We start from the raw sequence: 18986 nt of genomic DNA, 5'->3' as shown, positions 1-18986 counted from the left end.
TGGGGTCTCGGGTTCGATCCCAGCCCCTGCCAAGTGAACTTTGTGGTGGACAAACACCGTGTGCGTGGGTTTTCTCGGGGTTCTCCCGTTTCCTCCCACTTTCTTCATTCCACCATTTCATTCATTACTCATCATCACCGTCTCCTTTAGCCTAACCGGCATAACCGTGGGACGTAAAACTCAATTTCTCTGCTTAAAAAGAAAAGAAGCATAATAGAAATACTATATTCTGAGAACTTGTGATTATTTTCATATCACTAAGCACTTTTTTTCCACACTTTTCACTCCTTTTGCCGTTATGCCCAATACATTCATTGCCCCAGTTCAACTTCACTGTTAAACTTAGACACAAACAACGACACCATGCAAAGACTGGTACACGTTTCGTTCCACAACCGTCACCACACATACAATCATGAGTTAACGATCCATGCTGGCTGACAAACTACAGCTATTAATTCACGATCCATCCAGGCTAAAAAAACTACGAAAGTTCACGATCTGTCCTGGCTGAAGTACAAGAGAGTATGCGGGCAGAAGGCAATCGCATACCGCGAAGCTATGAACCATCACGTGACGCGCTAGCAAATATGAATGATTTCCATTTCAACTCTAATATTCGCGCACTCGTACTCTTTCCTTTTGTACTTTTTAAAAAAAAACTAACAGAAAAAGATACAAAGAATAAATGTAAATACAGGTTAAATTTAACTTGTTTTAAACAACCTTATAACATAATATAATTATATTCCCTTATTTTTTATTTCTTTTTACAATCCTTTGCTTCTCATTAGTCGTCATCAACTTGGGACGAGTCCATTGAGTCGCGAGCCGGGGGGTGTCCTCAAGGCGACTCGTTACAGACCCCAATTTTTTTTTTTTTTTTTTTTTTTTTGCTTCTAGCGTCCAAACTATACAATCACAAATGTTGTGAGTTGGTGTTCTAAGAAGCACTAACGAAGCACTAACGATTGCATTAGAAGATATAATTAGCCCTTTTCAATTTGGCGGGAATTTGAGCCAATGAAAAATTCCCCATGTATTCCTTACTGGCTTTTCATGACATGTAATTAGCCATAGGTACACTAATAGTGAAGCACTAGCGAAACTATTAGTGTTTTCTCGAAGCACTAGCGATGCTCTAATGATTGTACTAGTTTTAATCGTTAGCACTTTCTGGGTAGGCTAACGTGAAGTTCCCCCCCCCCAAAGTTTTTTGCTTCTAGCGTCCAAACTATTGTAGTACTAATGTTGGGAGTTGGTGTTCTAAGAAGCACTAACGAAGCACTACCGAGTGCACTAGAAGAGATCATTAGCGCTTTTGAATTTGGCGTGAATTTGAGCCAATTAAAAATTCCCCATGTATTCCTTATGGGAGTTGTGTGACATGGAAGTGGCCATAGCCACACTAATTTTGAAGTACTAACAAAAGTATACGTGTTTTCTGGAAGAACTAACGATGCACTAACGATTGCACTAGATTTAACGTGAAGTTTGCCCCCCAAAGTTTTTTGCTTCTGGCGTCCAAATTATTGAAGTACTAATCTTGGGAATTGGTGTTCTAAGAAGCACTAACGAAGCACTAACGATTGCACTAGAAGAGATCATTAGCGTTTTTGAATTTGGCGTGAATTTGAGCCAAGTAAAAATTATCCATGTATTCCTTATGGGAGTTTCGTGACATCTAAGTGGCCATAGCCACATTAATTGTGAAGCACTAACGAAACTATTCGTGTTTTCTGGAAGAACTAACGATGGACTAACGATTGCACTAGGTTCAATCGTTACTGCTTTCTAGGGGGGATAACATGAAGTTGGACCCCAATTTTTTTTTTTGCTTCTAGCGTCCTAACTATACAAGCACAAATGTTGTGAGTTGGTATTCTAAGAAGCACTAACGAAGCACTAACGATTGCACTAGAAGATATAATTAGCCCTTTTCAATTTGGCAGGAATTTGAGCCAATGAAAAATTCCCCATGTATTCCTTACCGGCTTTTCATGATATGTAATTAGCCATAGGTACACTAATAGTGAAGCACTAGCGAAACTATTAGTGTTTTCTCGAAGCACTAGCGATGCACTAATGATTGTACTAGTTTTAATCGTTAGTACTTTCTGGGTAGGCTAACGTGAAGTCCCCCCCCAAAGTTTTTGGCTTCTAGTGTCCAAACTATTGTAGTACTAATGTTGGGAGTTGGTGTTCTAAGAAGCACTAACGAAGCAATACCGAGTGCACTAGAAGAGATCATTAGCGCTTTTGAATTTGGCGTGAATTTAAGCCAATTAAAAATTCCCCATGTATTCCTTATGGGAGTTTTGTGACATACAAGTGACATATAATTTGGTGGGGATTTGACCCAATGAAAAATCCCCCATGTATTTCTTACGGGGTTTTCATGACATGTAATTGGCCATTGGTAAACTAATAGTGAAGCACTAACGAAACTATTAGTGTTTTCTCGAAGCACTAGTGATGCAGTAATGATTGTACTAGTTTAATCTTAGTGCTTTCTGGGGGTGAGGCTAACGTGAAGTTTCCCAACAAAGTCTTTTGTTTCTAGCGTCCATACTACTGAAGTACTAATGTTGGGAGTTGGTGTTCTAAGAAGCACTAACGATTGCACTAGAAGATTAGATAAGCGCTTTTGAATTTGGCGTGAATTTGAGCCAATTATAAATTATCCATGTATTCCTTATGGGAGTTTCGTGACATGTAAGTGGCCATAGCCACACTAATTGTGAAGCACTAACGAAACTATTCGTGTTTTCTGGAAGCGCTAACGATGCACTAACGATTGTTCTAGGTTTAATCGTTAGTGCTTTCTGGGGGGAGGATAACGTGAAGTTGGCCCCCAAAGTTTTTTTGCTTCTAGCGTCCAAACTATTGAAGCACTAGTGTTGGGAGTTGGTGTTCTAAGAAGCACTATCGAAGCACTAACGATTGCACTAGAAGAGATTATAAACGCTTTTGGAATTGGCGGGAATTTGAGCCAATTAAAAATTCCCCATGTATTTCTTATGCGAGTTTCGTGAAAGGTAAGTGGCCATAGCCACATTAATTGTGAAGCACTAACGAAGCTATTCGTGTTTTCTGGAAGCAGTAACGATGCACTAACGATTGCACTAGGTTTGATCGTTAGTACTTTCTGGGGGCTAACGTGAAGTTGGCCCCCCAAAGTTTTTTGCTTCTAGCGTCCAAACTATTGAAGCACTAATGTTGGGAGTTGGTGTTTTAAGAAGCACTTACGATTGCACTAGGAGTGATCATTAGTGTTCCAATGGGGGGGGGGCAACTTCTCGGACGTACAAGATGGCGCTAGTGGAACAGCTTGTAAAGAACAACAGGTATACTACCCTGAAAGAAATCGCAAGAATAATGAAGATTAGCTTTCCTTCAGCTCAACACATTGTGCATAATGTTCTGCATTTCAATAAGGTATCAGCAAGATGGGTACCACGTCAGTTGACTGCTTAATTGAAAGATCGTCGCGTGGACGCCTGTGAAGAACTTTCGTGTCGTTTCAACGCTAAGGGTGATGCATTTCTGGTCAGGATTGTTACAGGCGATGAGACCTGGATTCACTATCATCAACCAGAAACCAAGATAGCGAGCAAGGAATGGCGGCATAGCTCTTCACCGAAACAAACAAACAAACAAAAAAAAAAAAAACTCAGTCAACCATCAGCAGGGAAGATCATGCTCACTCTCTTATGGGATTCTAATGGAATAATTTTGGAACAGTACATGGAGAAAGGAGTAATAACAGTAACCAGTGCCTCGTATTCAAACATGCTGAAAAATCAACTTCGCCGTGCTATCAGGCTAAAACGGCGAGGACTTTTGTCCTCAGGAGTACACCTACAGCATCAAAACGCCCGACCGCATACTGCCCGTTTGACCGTAGCCCGGTTGAGACTATCGATGACATCAAATTCGAGTGTCTCATTCATCTACCCTATTCACCAGACCTTGCCCCCAGTGACTTTGATTTGTTTGGACCACTCAAAGAAGCGATGGGCGGCAAACATTTCAATAGTGATGAAGATGTGAAAAATGCGGCTACAATCTCGGCCAAAAAATTCTTCCGCCGAGGTTTCCATGCACTTCCGGAACGGTGGAATACTTGCATTGAACGTCAAGGGGAATACGTTGAAAAATAAGAGATAAGATTTCCTTTTCATTGTTACATTCTAACAGTTATTGCACTTTTAAGGTTTGATTTACGTTGTCCAGTGGTACATACATAATTGTAAACAGAGAATCCTGATAGAAGTGAAATACCTGAAAATGGAAGGACTTTCGTAAGTACAACAGAGAAAAACTTTTCTACCGATACAAGTCATAACAGTGTGTTCACAGGGGCAGGCATATTTATGTCCAATATCATGGATGGTTTCTCAGAGAGGCCACCATTATATGTAAAATGTAACTTGGCTCTACTCATATCAGTAATAAATATTCATTTTCTGTGTGTAGGGTATATTACGTGATTTCTTCTCTTATAGTATTATTACATTTGAAATTAAATATTTTTTATCACATACAAACAAAATGGCTCTTTGGTATAAACACTATAACTACTGAGTGTCCTCCTAGCATTATCTGTTTCGTGTTTGTTTTTACCTTTTTTAATTAACATCACGACTACTGAACAACAGCAGAATTAATATTACTTAGAATTAAAGGAAAAGTAAATGTCATTAAACTAATAATAAAGAATTAAATGAGGAGGAGGACGTCATATGACTCCTGACTGGAAATAATCGTATTGGACATAACATATCTATTTCTGTACTCAATGTCGAACCTTTATTTTTCTTTATTGTACCTGCGTATGACTTTTGTTTTTTCTGGGGGCGCGGTGGCTAGTGGTAGAGCGTTCACCTCCGGTGCTTGGGGTCCCTGGTTGGATCCCAGCTCGCGCTGTGTGGACTTTGTGGTGGACAAACACCGTGCCCGTGGGTTTTCTCGAGGTTCTCCACTCATCTCTCATCATCACCGTCTCCTTTAGCCTAACCGGCATAACCGTGAGACGTAAAACTTAATGATTTCATTTTTTGTTTTTTCTTTGTTTTTCTTTATGTATGTTTCCACTCTAATGCTCTCAGGTTATGTTGTGTTTTTTTATCAACTTGCAGTGCTATAGTGACCTACATACTTAGCTTCATGCCTCTTTCTTCTTGTTATGTCTCCAAAAGGACAACCGGTAAACATGAATCAACCCCCCCTCCCCCAAACCTTCTCAATTTTGCCTACTTCTCACGAGATTTATTCCGGTTTGCCTGAATCTGAGAGAAGTTCATAGATTTCTAATGAACTTTGAAAAATTGGCCCTGATTTTTAACTGGTCTGATTCAGGGAAATCAGAACTTTTTCCGCTGTGTTTAACAGTCTTGCCTTTGTATTGGTGTAAGTTCCGCGAGACACATTCCTCTCTCTCGTGGTCTGATTTAATAACTGCTTTTCTAAAACAATTTGGTACAATTACGATTCCGGTATCAGTAGTTGATCAATATAGGTCAAGAGTCCAGAGGTGCAACGAGTCACTGACCTCCTAAATTTACGAAAAGCAATATTTAAGCAGAGAATTTTCTAATGGATGTAAGGTTTACTCCCAGAAGATATAATGGATTTTTCCCAAAGAACTTCGATCAACTAATGGATGAGGCCGAGATGAAGCGAAGAGTTCAAATGCTCCAGCAGAGGAGATTGTAACAATCACGCCCTCTGGCCTGCCAGAGTCACAATCTACGTTGGAAGAAACCATAGCAGAGAAATTTGACAAATTGTGGTTGGAGTTTCATACATTCTTTAATGATCCAACTTCGATCGTTGCTTTCAGTGAAGCCAAATCCCGGAAGTCATCTCCCAATATTCCCAGAAAAGACAAAAGAAAAACTAGGAATCACGCTCGTTCCAGAGACAACACCCCTACAAACTCACGAAGCAATATTGTTACTCGCCAAGATCAGGAATCTGACAAGGTACACCCACAGGCCAAACGTTTTTGCACACATTGCTGCTGTCGCACTAATAAGCCTGCTCACACTAACAATAGTAACAAAGCGAAAATGGCGAGTATCTGGAAATTCACCTAGCGCAAATAACAAAACTAAGATGTTTCATAAAAGAAACATGTCAGAGTGGTATCATACCCAATATAACCCTCTCTGTCTGTCTATCGCTCTACTCATTTTATGTATCCTCATATTTTCAACCGGTACCGCCCGATTTCCACCAATGGAATGGTTCGGTACCTCCCATTAATGGTAATGTAAGTCTTCCAGCGACTCTAGATGCTACTAAACCCCAAAAACTAAACCTTGCTCAGTCTAAGCTCTAAAGTGCGATAAACAAAGCCACATGAAACTAAATCTCTCTGATTTGCTGTTCGTCTAATGGCGCTTGTACTCCTTCGCAAAATAGTTCATATGATTGGATTATTACTTTTACTATGAAACTCCATATAAAACTGCTACATTATTATAAATGACAAAAATATAATACTGATTATCTAGTAATACTGCAATCCAGTGTGGTTAATGAAATAATAGAAATTAACACTAAGCATATGCAGTAATTATAGCGCCAATTCAACTGTGGGGGCGTGTTCTGCTTTATAAGTCAGAAAGATGGCTGACATGAATCTCGGTTCTGCGAGCATTGTGGTGAAACACCAACAAAGGAAATCTTTACTCGCTTAGCAACAATTTAGAACCCACTAAACAGCAACAGCAACAATTTCACTTACCAGCGAAATTCAAACCATTTTCTTTTAATCTTTCCAGTCTTTTTCTTTCTTTCCTGCTGCTACCCTAAGTATCTGGACAACACGAGACAGTACTGCCAAAATGCACTTGTATAATTTGCTCCTCCCCGTTAAGAGTGGGATTGATACATCACTAGCCAATCTTATTTGTGGCAAGCGGAATGATACAAATATTTTGTTTATCAGAGTTTAGAGCTTACGCTGAACAGAGTATAGGTACGAAAGGGGCAATGGCCCCTCTTTTTCCTCTCACCAATCCGCAGAATAATGTGTCACTTGAAAGATCGTCAATCTTTGGTCAGTCATGCAATGATTTATTTACAGGTATTTTGTATTCAGTCAAGATACAAACTGAGAATCGTCTACAAGAAGAAATTGAAGCTCGTCAATTGGCGGAATCAGAATTATTGCACTTCACGCAGTTATGTGAGTCGCAGCAAGAGGAGCTAAAAGTCCTGCGAGAGTTCATACAACAGAAAGGATTTGATGTTGAGCATCTCCTATAAGTTACTAAGTAAGTTCCATTTCTACTGGTAATTTTGTGCTACCCAGTGCATATTTAAAGCTTTTAAAGGGAACCGTAGGTTATTGTTCAGATTTATGAAAAAAATCAAAAAAACATTAAAACACATTTCTCTAGGAAAGCATGGAAGATGCAAACAGTATTGTAATCTGACTTGATTGTAGCAAATTCGCAAATCAGTCAGATTCGGGTTGGAATTTCTTCTCGAGCTATCGAAAGCTACGTAAATCGATTTCAAAACGCTACAAACTTTGAATATATGAGTTACGAATTGTGATTTTAAAGTTCAATAATATAACCTTTACTAATACAATTTGGACAACGGCTTTAAATCTTAGATCGTATAAAACATAAAAGAAGCTTTCTCTAATATGATTAAATTAGATACTTAATCTTCGATTTGAATTTTTAAGATAGCCAAAACCGTAAATGTTCCGTAATTGTAGTAAAATAGTAGGAAACAGCAAAATCAACGGTACCTAAGATTTTGTTCTGCCTTTGAAAGTCTTGATGAGATTTTATATCCTAAGAGTTCCAATTGTGTTTTACTGACACCTGAAGTTACGCACTACAATAAAAAGAATCACTCGCGAATGAAGTATGATATTCCCTGTCTTGCTGTGGGTCTGTCCAAAATTAGCTCGAGGCGTCCTAGTTAAAATTCTTTTATGAGATGCATACGAAAGTTTTTAAAATACTTTTCTAAAAAAGCAATTTATTTACATAAAATCTTTCACAATTTCTCAAAATACTCACGACCAGCATCAAAATACACTTTTGTATTCTTAAAAACCATGGATCAAATACTTTTAAAAATTATTATTATTATTTTTTAATATATATATATATATATATATATATATATATATATATATATACCAGAATTGTCATTATTATACGCCAAGATAACCTCTTTACTAAGTTGAAAGAGAAGTCCTCGAAGCTTTTTCTTGAGTTTTGGGGAAAAGACAGAGCTAAATCTAGAGATTAAGCCGGGTGCGGTAGAATACGGACTCCACTTTGCTGTAGAAATTCCAAAGTTTTCGCTGCTGTATGTGTCTGTGCAATGTCGTGAAAATAGAGTGGAGACTTTCGCTGAGCAAATCTCAAAACTTCAAAGACACTCGAAAGGCAATAAGTAACGTATCACTCTGGTGTCACTTTACATCGATCATCTAACTATGTAATAGCATGGCCGATCTTAGGAGAATAAAAATGCTCCCACAGCTTTACCCACGCTCTGTGCTCGTTTAACTTTCCAAGGCTGAGTTTCATTTTGGAAACACCATATTGTTGACTCCTGTTTGCTTCGGTTTCATAGTTATAAATCCATATTTCGCCGCCTGTAATAATATAAACGTCTTTACTTTGTCCCGGAGAAAATCTTTAAGCATATAGTCCACTCATGGAGCCTTCTTTTTGCTCAGGTATAAGCACATGTTGGACCTAACGACTGCAACGCTTGGAAAAGCCGAGATAATATTTTATAATGGACTGGGTTGCAGCCACAGTAGATCCTATCTTCAAGGTTGACTGAATTCCCCATATATGATATAGCGAACTTCTTTTACAAGTGTTCTTATTGTTGCTAATTTTCATCCGTAACTGCGTTACTAGGACCCAGGGCCGTTGCGTGGGTTGTAAGCGCCCGGGGCGAGAATTCTCAGGAGCCCACCTCCCCACCCAGTGTGTTATGAAAAGCTACCAGAGTTTATTCTGTACTCTTAGATTTAAATTTGGAACGTAAGATCATAATCTAAGACAAAAGAGTTGGTATTACATCAGTTTTTTTTAAAAAAAGTGAATGGCTTTTGTAGTTAAAACAAAAGTTAATGAAAAAGTGGTTTTTGAATTATTGAAATCGAGTGCTATTCTTGCTTATTTTGAACTTGATAGACATCAACATAGTAATGGTATAGAATATACAAATAACGATACAAATATTAAATTTCAAGATTAAAATTAAAAAAAAAAAAAAAACTTCTCGCAGAGGCCTGGAGAGAGTTCCAGTTGAATAATCCTAAACGATATTTTACTTTAGCGGCAATTTTCAAGTTCAATAGTCTTCAAGGATCTAATCTATGTTTCTTGTTGTTTCTTCTTGTTATTAGTGATATTGCTCTGTGCATTAAAACTTCTCAAGTTCTTTTTGCCGACGATCTCAAATTATGCAGGAAAGGTGCCGAATATCGGATACCGTTTGAAGAAAAGGAATAAAAACTTTAACAGCAGATATTTCATTGATTTAGCCTCTTCTAAATGTTCTGTTATCTTTGTAGATTATAATTTGAAAGTTTCGAAACAACAAGGAAATATTAAAAGAAAGACACATGCACTTTGGTACAAATTAGCATTTTTCTCAGTTGGGAAAATGGTTGCCCAATATCGGATAGTAGTGGGTCTAAGGAGTTTTAATATTGGATGGAAATAAAATGAGAAGAATTTAAGTAAAACCACAATTGCAGAAAACTGTGCATTATTTTGATTATATTACATGGTGTAAACCTATACAAAACATGAAGCTGCAAAACTTGTAGATTTAACTAAACGTCATTCTACAAAATACACTACTTTCTAAATATGTTCATATGTATTTTTATCTTAACTAAACATACTTCTATCAAACAAATACTTTCTAAATATGCAGATTTTTCTGGTACTTAAACATCTGATGTGCCCATTTAAGACATTGGATACATCATATCCATCTTCACCACCTTTGTCAAATTTATACACTGTGAACAAAACATTGAAAATGTTGGATGCCTTGAGGAACCCCATGTTCTTTTACTTGATGGCAGCAACAGGCTGAAGCATAGCCTCAGGATTCCGCTTCATCCTTCGAACGATTTCTGTCATCTGTAATAATAGAAGAATGACATCAGCAATACTATTCCTTAATATCTGATATCCGATATTTGGAACCTCTGTACTATCCGATATTTGGCAACGTAGGTCGTGTGGCAACTTTCAACTATATACATCAAGTAAACAGAAACGAACTACCAAAACATTATGTAATTTAAAACTACCCTTCTTAGCCAGTATTATAATTATAGTGTGAATATGATTAGGTTACCTTTATGAACGACATAATGCAATCAACTGCAGTATTAGAAATATTTCACAAGGTCAAAATCACAAAACACTTCACCACACAAATAAACCTGTTCCAAGAAATATCGTAACTCAGGCGTCTAATGAACCACCGATTGATGCACAATTACTATAACGGCCGCTAGGCTGCAGCACCTTACACAGAATATTTCTCGGTATCCGATATTGGGAAACCATCAATATTCGGCATCTGACCCTACTCCAAAGTAAGTTCAATTGATGTCTGCGTGAAACTTCAACAGGATCGACAGAGGGTTCAAATATAGTGTGATAAGAATAAATTAGTCCTGAATGTGTCCAAGTGTAAATCTGTATCTTTCACGAGGAAAGAAAGTCAAATTAACTTTACCTATACAGTAAGTGACACTTCCTTGTCTACCCCAAATACTATCAAAGATCTAGGAATTATATTCGATAGCAAATTAACCTTTGTTCAACACGTTGATGCAATAACGAGTAGTGCATATAGAGACTTAGGTTTAATTTATAGGATAGGACAGGATTTCTACAAAGAATTAACATTTATACGGTTATATTTTTCGTATGTGAGGTCAAAATTAGAATACTTTTTTACTGTTTGGACACCAAATGTCACTAAATACTCTGATGCAATAGAAAATGTACAGTTTAATTTTTTTTTTTTTAAATGCTTGCATACAAGAAAATCCGTTTCTACCCAGAGAATGTCCCCTATGACGAATTTTAGTTTTCAAACATTAGAAAAATGGAGATGGGTATTTAATCTGTTGTTCTTACACGGTAAAATTGACTGTCCAGAATTAGTTTCAGAAGTGTTATTACGTGTCCCAACAGATAAGACTAGAAGCAACAAACACTGGAACATTCTATTGTAGAAAAGCAAGAACTAACATATTAAATTAGTCTTTTCTGTGGAGAATGTGTGCTTCATATAACAAAATGATTAGATTTTATGTAGGAGATGCACAGTATAACCTGTCAACTTGGCCACCTCCCTAATTTGGCCACCTGCTTATCTTGGCCTGGTTCGTCTTGAACCTGCATTTTCCTATAAGACATTCATTACTCATTACTCTGTAAGTTGGCCACCTGTCTATCTTGGAAGTTGGCCGCATTGAAGCAATGTTTATCCTATGTTGATAATGATAAATTTACCTGCGTATCTTGGCCACGCGAATACGTTTTGTTAGTTTTCTTAATTATTTCGTATTCCCGTATGAGAGCCAAATGTTCTGTATTTGTTACTGGACACAGAGAAGCATAGATTCCCAGGATTTGTTCTTGGAGGTCAATGGCCAGAACACTACCGTGATAAAGGGGTGGTGAAGGAAGTGGCGAATAAGAAAACGCACGTATAGGAATTCAGGAAATGGTCGTACGTATTTGTTTACCCTGTCTGTTTTGGTAAAACCATTAGTTATATCGGCTCCTTTCATCAGTGGGGAGATTTAGTAATTCCGGAAAATTCTCAAGGTTAAAGCTCAATTGTCATTTGTGACATCAGGTGAGAATGTGAAAACAAAAGTGAAAACAAACAACTGATGAGATATCTTGTGATACTTTATCTTCTGATCGTGAGGTTTACTTTTGGCACATCACTCGAAATAATTGTTGAAAAATTATAATTTTTCACTAATTTTCTTCCTATTGTTTCCTAAATGATTTGCGCTAAGCGACATAAAAATATCTCACATCGCATAGGTAAAATTTAAGGGGACTATCAAAACCAATTGTTCAAAAACTACAATTCTTTTACTATTTGCGTATAAATACGGAGTCCGGATGTATATAGTATAAAAACCATGGCGCAAAAAACACAAACCAACCTGTGTGCTAGGCGGTCACTGAAAACCGAGTCAGAGGGTCACTGAAAACCGAGACCTAAACAGGCACATTTGTCTACGACACTTTAAGTCCAGAGCTCTTGACCTTCCGCTTAACTCTCGTACCCTGTGTTACTCATGTGTCTAAGTTCCCTTAGGTCCCTACAGTGCCCTGTGGGTTATGAAACAAATCTTATCTCTCAAACTTTCGTAGCGAAACGAAAATCTGGTGATACAATAGGCCTATTTAAAGCATTACAACACAAGTAGAAAAAGAAAGACGCTCTGCAGTTTGCACATGCATTCGAAATACAGAAGTATTTTGTGAAATATTATCGTCGTACCTCTGCTGATAATGCTTGTTCGGTGCAATTGTGTCGTCAAGTGCGTAAATTATGTATCAAATTGTGATAGGTGATCACTACAAGCTAGCATTGGGTCTAATTCTCACCAGAGCAGGGCGAAACGGATGGAACACGCGGGTGGTTTATATAAAGTTCAAGTGCTAGCTTCCTTTGCTTAAATAAAGTTAAAAACTGGTTACCAACCTTGTTTATCTAGCACCCTCTTTTTAAAGACTGATAGTTCACGCCCACCTCCCTTCTGCTCAAATTCCATATGTGCTTTTTGTCTTATCTATCTGCGGTTTCAGATTCAGCATTGAAATCTCAAATCTTCATTATTATTATTTTTATTATTATTAAGCGAAGTAACCACATTTTCATCTTTATCTCCTGCGTCGCCTTATGGTTAGCATACGCATCTTTGGTTCGCAAGTCTTGGATTCCATATTAAGCACTGGGTCCAGGTCTCTATATAATATTAGTGTTGAAGGTCGCTGAATTTGAATGCAATGCAATGCAACTTACATTACCTTCTCCAATTGGTATCAATTGGTATTCTTATGCAGTGGTGCCCACCCCCCCTCATGTCCATGACGCACCCACCCTCAATTGCCTATCCGTAGGTGTTCTTCCATGAAAAAGAATCTTTTCGATTAATTTTTACACCCTTTCAAACATATTTATATAGATTTTTAACCCCCCAAATATTTCAATGACGCAGTTTGCGTCATAGTCCCCCCTTGTGGGCACCCCTGTCTTATGCGGACTAAACAATGTTAGTTAATAATGACAATATAGCACAAGTTGGTGGGCATTTCTTATTCAATTGCACCAAACATGGTTTATCTACAAGCATGTAGCAATGTTATTTGTCCCAAAATATTTCTGAAGCAGATCTACTTTCGGATGCACATAAAGACTAAGAACTGTAAAGTTAATCCAGAAACCGTTTGAAAGACATATTTTGTATCTCTATGGTAAATGTAGCAAGGCCAAGACTTTAGCACCGTCAAATGATCGTAACCCAAATTTTGTATGGAAATTTGAAAACAAAACAAAGTGTTGGATTACAAAGCACACGATCTTTGTAAAAGCATAGTGTATTAATATGTACGCACCATTAAGTAACATATAATTTAACAAAAGTGTTAATATTGTAAATAGTAAAAAAAAATCATGTGGACTGTTTTTATTTAAAAATTCCTACTTGTTCACAGATTATTTGAGTATATTTGTATCGCGTAGAAAGTGAACGTAAATGAATAACTATAATACAACGTATTTAACGATTAAAGTATCTATAATTCCATCTCTCTCTCTCTCTCTCTCTCTCTCTTTCTCTCTCTCTCTCTTTCTCTCTCTCTCTCTCTCTCTCTCTTACACATACACACGGAAAAAAAGAGAACGAAACGAATCCAACAAACTAGCAAGTTGAACTTGAAACTTCGTGACGTTATCCTGTTTGGCCAATAAGAGATCTACTTGGGTCACGTATTGGACGAAACTCTTGGGATCGGCGAAAATGCCAGTTAAAACGACAGCGCGTACATATGTGATACAACTACGTTACAGTTTTTCTCGTGGCGCGCGAACAGTACACATCAAATCAGAGGTGAGCTGTCTGCTTCAGAGCCACTATTCCTCCTTCCCCAGTAACTGTTACGGAGTAAGTATGATTCGGAGGTATAGGATTGTAGTTAAGATTTCTTAAAACTGTTAAAGATATTTTCTTTAATGAAACATTCATATCGCCCAACAAAAGAATTGTTCGCATCTCTTGGCTTTTTCAAGAGTTTTATTCGGGTCAATCCATATGAAGTGGTCCAAAGATGGTGAAAATGGTTGCTCGACCATCTCCGAAATTATAAAACTTTAAGTGTGATGAACCTTGTTATGAGAAGGTTAATAACACTAGTCACATTGTCGTATATACAAGTATTCCTGAATAGTGGCCATCTTTGTTGTCGGTGGAGTGCCAATTATTGCATTTGCACGCGTTTACGAAAACAACAGTTGCTCAGGACGTACGAATCAGACAAACATCAAACAAAAACGAACAAGAAGGACTGAGGTATGATCTGTCAGGAAAGTAAATGTACACCTATTTTTCGAGTCTGGCATTCCTGCGCTCCATCCGTGGAGAGTATGAGAATTAAATCAATCAAATGTTTACTGAGGGGCAAAAAGAAAAGCTTAATCTGAATAAGACATTGCAGAGGGGCACAAGCTGTGAATACGAATAGTGCATAGTGTAAATAAAGGACGACACCGAAAGAGAAAGCCAGAAACAGCTGTTAAAATTACAAAAAAAAGAGTAAAAATTGTCGAAGTGGGAACATAAAACACAAATACAACAAATACGCCGACAACTAAACGATCACCATGCCATGATCTTGGTGTAGTTGTTAAGGTGCTGGCTTACAAATGCAAAGAACGCAAGTTCGAATCCTCGGCAAGGACATTTTTAAAAATTTTTGTTAATAATACATACAACTCATGAGAGATGGTAAAAGAAGTCGTATTTAGTTTTTCGTAGCAATTATTATTGGTAATGTTTAGTACTGATAATACTTTTTGTCTTTTGCGTACTGCTTTTGTTCTTGTCTTCATTTCGAAAGAGAAGAATATCCGAACAAATGCCACCAAAATTCCTCATATTTTGAATGTAAACGCCATTTGCAATTAGTAAAGAATAAAAATTGAACGTTCCGAAGTAGCTGCAAAAAGTAAAAGGAAAACCATGGAAGTCGACCATACTCATGGTTACTAAAAGTACAATTTCTACATGCCTTACACCTCCCGACCACGTTTCTACGTTAGCAAGTAAGAGGCTTGTGTTTAGGTTAGGCTCGTCAATACGTTTTGCAAAGGGGCCCGGTTTAGCTCTGACGCACCACAGGTGCGAGAAGGGAGAAAAACACTTTTTCTCTCTTCCTCTGTGTGTCTATTTATCTATCTATTTGTATATACATAACGCTATTTGTGAATGCCATAACCACCCTAATTTTCAGCGGATTGAGACGAAACTTGGCACAAACATTAATTGTTGAAATATCTTGATGAGTTCGTTAACCAGAATAATCAGATGAAAATGTTCAAAATGGTGGCCCTTCAAACTCTTAAAAAGTTCCAAGGGAACCAAATTTCGCCCGTAAATAGGTATTCAGAAAGTTTGAATAAATTTTCCTCTTTTACTGAAATATTTGTGTGCAGAAACTTATTGAAATATTGGACCCGATTAATCGCCTAAAGAAGGTTCACGCCCTTTCGCTACGGTCAGGTTTTTTTCTTTCTTTTTTTTTTCTTATTTTTTCTTTTTCTTTTCTTTTCTTTTCTTTTTTTTTTTGCAGGAGGAGGTTATTTTCCTATCGGAACAAGATGATTGTTAGTGATGATATGAAATTACACATTGAAAGTGAAGTAACTTGTGTAACGTGTTATTTGAAAGAATAATATAATAAATGTGCATTCTTCTAACACAGAGAACTGTAAATCATGTATTTCGAGTTCGGGAGCCTGAATGGCGAGGAGTGTTATTTGATTTGCTTTTTAGTAACACATTGCATTGCAAATAAAGGTAGGCAACATTAGTGGTAAGTAAAACAATAATAATAATAATAATAATAATAATAATAATAATAATAATAATAATAATAATAGGTGTTGTTTGTGGCAAGGCAATATCTTCCTCAGTTCTTCTTCAAACGTAATGATTGTAACGCCATATCTCCCTTACAAACAAAATATTAGCAATTTATATCGAGAGAACGGGAAACTGTAGAGCGATGGGACCAACGTTGGACAGTATGCACTCATAGTACTCAGAAAAGTAAGCGATTTCAATGCAAAATGAACGAAGAGTCATTGTCATGCGTACTCATGGGGCCACGGCAGAGCCCTCTTTAGGCAAAATGTCGATAGCTTATATCGAGAAAACAGGAGGTGATAGTGGGATGGGACCAACGTTGGACACCGTGGACCCATAAGGCGCATCGAAAAAATTAGGGAGGCGGGCGCCAGCCAGCCTTACTTATTTCCACATAATAATATAAAATTATATTCTCGAAATACACACACGAGTTAGCTACTAATATTTCATATTATTATTATTATTATTATTATTATTATTATTATTATTATTATTATTATTATTATTATTATTATTATTATTATTATTATTATTATCTACAGCGTCTTTTCATTACGTGAGCATGTTTGACATGAAACCAAAGAGAAAATCCATCCTGTAGCGAAAAGAAACAATACTTTCTCTCAAATGGATAAAATATCAAGCCGAGATTGATTCGAACTCGCATGGACGGCGCGAAAAGCCAGTGCTTTGTCCACTATTTTTTTAACTGACTCACCGAACGCGTTTCAGTAACTTACTTATTGCTAATTTTACTTGCTTCACTCGTTTAACTTGCTTTTTCTAATAACTTATAACGACAGGGACACGAACACAGAAACATCGAGAACAGTTAAAAATGATAGATGCTCTCCCGCCGAGAATCGAACCCGAGACTCCATACACCCAAGGCTCACGTGCTAGCCTCTAGACCAGCTCACTTCCTGTGTCGTTAGGGATTACGACCACTGTATTGCCAGCTATCACTTCTGTGGGTTGTATACTATGATCACATGTTTCTTCTTTGCTGGAAGAGTAAAACCTACATTATATGTAATACATGAGGTATTTAGACCTACATGCTCTTCATATAATGTAATAAAAGGCTCATGGTGTCGGATTTTAATACATGACGTATTGCAGGATATAAAATGCTTTGCATTACTTGTTTGTTTGTAGACAGCTACTAGCTTAGTGTTCTGAAAGGTTGTGTATAAACTAGGGATAGCCCGTTCCGGAATTATTAGTTTTCGGACTCCCGAAAGTAAAGCCGGACAAATTCCGGAATTCGGAAAATTCCAATTTTGTAATAATTTCGGAATTCGGAAAAATCCGGAATTTAGAAATTTCTGATTTCGTTAACATTCCGGAATTCGGAAAATCCGGATTTTTCGAAAGTCAGAGTTTTTCTCAATTCCGGAATTTTCTAAATTCCGGATTCTTTCCGAGTTCCGAAATTCTTCTGAATTCCGGAGTATAACTGAATTCCATAATTTTGCGAAATCCGGAAAGTGAAAGTTCCGCTTCCGAAAAATGAATTTATTTTGGTTAATATGAATCGTGGCGGAAATAAGTCTTTGACCAGGTAATGGCGACTGCTTTGAAAGAAATGGGGAGTATGAGAATTCAATCTGTCATATTTGTAGTTTCGTGTGGAGAAAGAACGAACTTGTGAACCAGTGGTTTAAGAAAAACTGAAGTTATTAATGTAAACTTTGCCGACTTCATAAAAGAATACGAAAGACATTTTGAATCGAAAAATATAACATACAAGTTTGCAAGCGGAGACAAAGAAACCTAACGTAACCAGACTAAAGACGGATCGTTTACCGCGTAGCGATCGCGGTTCAGTGGTCAAGGTGCTTCTGCGAATGCAAGTTGCAATTTTTTTTTCTTACTTTAGAATTTTTGATGGCGATTGATCAGCGATAACATACGTTTTATTATATTCAGATATTTGAATACTCGGATGTTTCAATACTTGAACTATCAAATCTTCGGGAATAATAATAGTAGTAATAATAATTATTATTATCTCGTAGAAGATTGAAAGCTAGAAGCTAAATTATCGCTCAGGTCATACCATTACAAGGAGAAACGTGACATTTGGAAAGAATATTTCGGTTTGGTTTAATGTTGCTCACGAGAAGAGGAGTTTCTCATCTCGTTTCTAAAACAAATAAAATAACATGAGAATTAACATTTTACATTCGAGACGGGTCAGGGCTAAATCAAAATTTTCGTCTCTCTTTGGAGATGAGAATCGAGACGAGACGAAAAGTATCGTAAACATTTCCCGTCTTGTCTCGATTCTCGAAATAGTGTATGTCCATTCTTTAAGTAACAATTGCTCTGTAGACTGAATCTCATAGGCTATTTCGTTACATTGTATTTCAGAGCTCATTGAATTATGCTCTGTGTAGGTATTTTTGGAACGTTCAATTTTTATTCTTTACTAATTGCAAATGGCGTTTACATTCAAAATATGAGGAATTTTGGTGGCATTTGTTCGGATATTCTTCTCTTTCGAAATGAAGACAAGAACAAAAGCAATACGCAAAAGACAAAAAGTATTATCAGTACTAAACATTGCCAATAATAATTGCTACGAAAAACTAAATACGACCTCTTTTACCATCTCTCATGAGTTTTATGTATTATTAACAAAAATTTTTAAAAATGTCCTTGCCGAGGATTCGAACTTGCGTCCTTTGCATTTGTAAGCCAGCACCTTAACAACTACACCAAGATCATAGCATGGTGATCTTTTAGTTGTCGGCGTATTTGTTGTATTTGTGTT

At 37.1% G+C, this 18986-nt stretch overlaps 1 long non-coding RNA gene across 1 annotated transcript in view; it reads left to right on the top strand.

The window, feature by feature from the left end:
- The first annotated feature begins 6745 nt into the window (after positions 1-6745).
- LOC145694034 (uncharacterized) overlaps positions 6746-18986 on the top strand; it is a 71955-nt gene continuing 59714 nt past the window's right edge. Inside the window, exon 1 of the long non-coding RNA XR_014132895.1 lies at positions 6746-7286. This is a non-coding gene — a long non-coding RNA (uncharacterized LOC145694034). The remainder of the gene's footprint in view (positions 7287-18986) is intronic.

This window comes from Thermobia domestica, chromosome 9, assembly GCF_964235325.1.
Source record: "Thermobia domestica chromosome 9, izTheDome1.hap1.1, whole genome shotgun sequence".
NCBI lineage: Eukaryota > Metazoa > Arthropoda > Insecta > Zygentoma > Lepismatidae > Thermobia > Thermobia domestica.
Note: the sequence above shows the minus strand (reverse complement) of the source record. Positions and strands in the feature narration are given on the sequence as shown.